This window comes from Mirounga leonina, unplaced genomic scaffold (assembly GCF_011800145.1).
Source record: "Mirounga leonina isolate KUSES-001 unplaced genomic scaffold, KU_Mleo_1.0 Mir_53, whole genome shotgun sequence".
NCBI lineage: Eukaryota > Metazoa > Chordata > Mammalia > Carnivora > Phocidae > Mirounga > Mirounga leonina.
Genome location: NW_023270807.1, coordinates 21,951,654 through 21,955,819, shown reverse-complemented (window position 1 = coordinate 21,955,819; position 4,166 = coordinate 21,951,654).

The following is a 4,166-nucleotide window of genomic DNA, read 5'->3' as shown; positions in this document are numbered from 1 at the left end:
TTCCCATGGCCTTACAGTCTAACTTGTAAGCCAGTGGTCTCCAGACCTCTTCAGTAGCATATTTCCATCAATAAGAGGTTTTTGAGCAAACGTTTCCAATGTATGTGTATTAATTTCTTCTAAGGTCTTTTTTGCATGTATTTTACCATTAGTTAATTTCTCAAGGCTCAATATAACGTTAGAGTGAGATTTATCTTTACAACATCAATGTGGGTATACGTACATATTTTAAATAGTCTTGACAGCTTTTCTGGCCAAAGTTTTGTCAAATCTGAGGAGATCCTCCCTAGTGCAACTCATGTGGCTGATGAAGGGCTTGTTCCTGGAGTGTCTTTCTCTGCCACTCTCTTGTTTGTTTATTGCATCTTAGGTGTCTTAAATTCATGGTTTCTTTGCAGGGATCCATGTAAACCACATTTTGTAGATTATTTCATTAAAAGAGATAAACTTTGTAAATTCACCCAGCGTGGCATAGATAAATTGTAGTCCACTCTACATGCTGAAAGCAAACTGAGGAGTTTGGGAGCTGTTGAGACTCCCACTCTGTCCTCAGGTCACCCCAGATACAGATCGTAAGAGGACACTGAGTGACCGGAAGGCAGGCACCACTGTCAGACTGTAGTAAATGTTCGTGAAGGTTAATTTCCTCCTCTTCTTTTAGACAAAATGTAATTATAAATAGACATTTTCCCACATCCCATGGGGTCACCTTGCATACATCCTACTTTAGAGATCACTGTTCTACACTGTTTTCTTCTTCTGCCACTTCTCAGCCATCTTTTCTGCAGGGTAGAAGTATGCTTTAAAGTTCCTTTCCCCTCTGCTCCTAGTTACGAAAGGTTACACCCCTTTGCTAGTGGTTGTATGTGATTACAGCCCTGGTTAGCTATTCCCCACAAATTCAGGGTTGGGGGGAATATATCAATATTCCCAAAGCCACAGTTTACTTCTGGCCCTTGTTACCTCACCTGTCCTACTACAACCAGCACCTGTTTATCTCCTTACATCCCATGGCTTCTGAGATCATCATGTTGGAGGACTTGGCCTCCTGGGGAGGGACATGCCTTTTTGAGGTGAAGAAAGAGTGATTAAGATAGGATAAGAGACGTTAAGGGAGTTACTGTGCATTGATTTACTTCTCTCAACAAATTAGAAGATACAGTGTCCTGCCTTAAGGAAAAGATGATAGGTTAAGGTTTTGGAGTTGAGCAAAGAAGGTTGGAAGTAACCGAGACCAAGGGTTTATGGTTACCCTCATCTACAGGCTGTGACCTGCTGTAGGAACAGACGGAAGAGCTACAGCTACGGCTGGGCTTCGCCGAGTCAGGTTCAACAGGAAGAGCGAAGGGTTAGAGCAATGGAAGGAAGCAGAGGGCAAAGGATGGGTTTTTACCTCAATCAGGTTTTAGGCTCCCCAGAAGAAAGGGTTTGGGAGGAAGGCCCACTGTGAGTGGAGGTTGGATCAGGGCGGTAGAAGGCCAGAGCACTATGAGTGAGCACAAGGAGCAGATGTATGACCAAGAGGGACTTACATTTGGGGCCTTGTCTAAGGGTTGCAAGAATGTGAATTTTGGTGGCCTCGGCATTTTGTTAATTACTCTCAGCTGTCCCACGTCTTCATTGATTTTTATTGTGCTTATAGCAGAATCTGCATGGAGAAAGCAATAATAGTCACCTCCTAGATTAGAGGAACGGGAGGAAGATGCTGCATTTCAGTTCGGATAGGCTGTGCTTGGCCTCAGGAGTATAGTATGTTGATATATACTTACTAGATCTGGCTGTGGGCAAGAGTTAAAAATGGGTTGCCATAAAGACTACATTTTTGAAACGGGGACCAACCAGTAGTAGTTAAGTAGAAAGTAGAAAGACATAACATGGTTATGTTTTTAATTACTAGCATAGAAAAGATTGTTTCAAAAATAAGCAATTGTGGAAATAATGTTCTGGTCAACAAGTTAGTCCCAGTATACCTACGTGGGAATTGACCAGTGAATTCAGGGAAATAGAACAGGTTTGAAGCAATGTCTTCAGATGTAAACTATACAGTGTCTGATCATGGATTAATTTAGAGTTGTTTCTCCTGGGAAAACTTTTGCTTCTTAGGTACTTGATTATGCCCATATTGATGTCTTAGCCTTAACATTTGTGTGTCAATTTGGGTTTATAAAGCTCTTAACACAAATATATATATTACTGAGATTCCCAGCCCATCACTGAAATAGTAAAGAAGGATTATTTGCATTTAATGAATAATTTAAGTGAAGCTAGAGGGGTGATTGTTTGTCCAAGCTCACACAGCTAGAAAGTGACAGAGTGGATAAATCTTTTTATGCTGAGAGCAATAGTCATTCCACTACACGTCACCATTATGTCAGGGCCTACGCATTCTTTTCTAAAGATGGTACTTTCATAAAGAAGACATGATCATGACCTCTCTCAGGAAGCCACACCACATCTGGACTTTAAGATAATTGGAGTGTTGGAAATGTCTTGTGTTCCATAACTAGACTAATTTTCCATTGTTTCATGTCTCATCAAATTATCTGGTTCCAAAAAAGTAGCAACCTTTTAAAATAGGTTTGCTGAGTAAGATGGCCTGATTTGAGACAGCTAATATTTAACATCTCTTTTCCCTCCAACCATTACAAGATGCGTAATGAGTTCTCCTGTAAAGTTGACTCATCACTTAGCTACCAGAATCCTGATTCCTCTTGATGCCAAATAAGTATCCTAAATGGCTAACTTGAATTAAACTGAAATATTCTGTCTTTTGCTTAAGTTCATTGACAATATATGTGGATAAATGTTGGAACTCTTCACTGACCATGTCATGGTGTGGTATTCTCAAATTAAGTGTTTTTCAGAAATTAATTTCAGGTGTGGAGATCTAAATCATGTGACCTAACCAAAAAATACCTAATAAAGATATGTAAGGAATGATGTGCATTCAGATTTTCCTGCTTAATTTTTGCTTAGTTTGACTATAGGGCTTTACAAGGTGGTCCTAGGCATTTATCCTGATTCTATCACTCAAATATATTTCAAATTATGTTCATACTTTCATGCATATGTTCTTTTGCTCACTCTTATTCTCAGACTACTTTGAAAATATATCTTTTATTTTTTTTTAAATTTATTTATTTTAGAGAGAGAGAGTGAGGAGGGGAAGGGGCAGAAGGAGAGGGAGAGAGAATCCTGAGCAGACTGCACACTGAGCCCTGTGCGGGGCTGGATCTCACAACCCTAAGATCATGACTTAAGCTGAAACCAAGAGTCAGATGCTTAACCAACTGAGCCACCCAGGTGCCCCTGAGAATGTATCTTTTATTTATTTTTAAAGATTTTATTCATTTGAGAGAGAGCGCATGAGCAGGGGTGGGGAGGGGCAGAGGAAGAGGGAAAGAGAGACCCTCAAGCAGACTCTCTGCTGAGCAGGGAGCCCAATGCAGACCGATCCCAGGACCCTGAGATCATGACCTGAGCCAAAGGCAGATGCTTAACTGACGCAGCCAGTTTAATATATCAGTGTCAGAATCCTTTGCTTTTGTCAAACCATGTTTAAAAGGTAGTTAATTCAGTGAAACACTTTTTTTTTTCTTAGATTTTATTTATTTTTTAGAGAGCGAGCGAGAGAGAAACAGCATGAGAAGGGAGAGGGTCAGAGGGAGAAGCAGGCTCCCCCCGCTGAGCCGGGAGCCCGATGTGGGACTCGATCCCAGGACCCTGGGATCATGACCTGAGCCGAAGGCAGACGCTTAACCATCTGAGCCACCCAGGCGCCCCTCAGTGAAACACTTTTATTTAGTACATTCCTTTGATTTATATTGACTGTATTTTGGAAGTGGGGTCCTTACACATTCAGTGATACATTTCATTATCAATTTCTATTATAAAACTATACTTGTTAACTGTAGAAAATTTAGTAAATGCATAAAAGTACAAAGAGGAAAATAACATCACTCATCACCCCACTACTCAGAATAAATCACTGATAAATTTTGTAGGTGAGTTACTTTGTTTTAAATTTTCGAAGTCATATTGTACTTCCTTGTTGGTATCCCCAGTTACATATTTAAACTAAAAAAGGCCAAAGACACTGTACATTGTTTATCTGTAGTTATTTTAGTCTTTAAAACCAGAAATAGGATGATACTTGTATTGCTTTC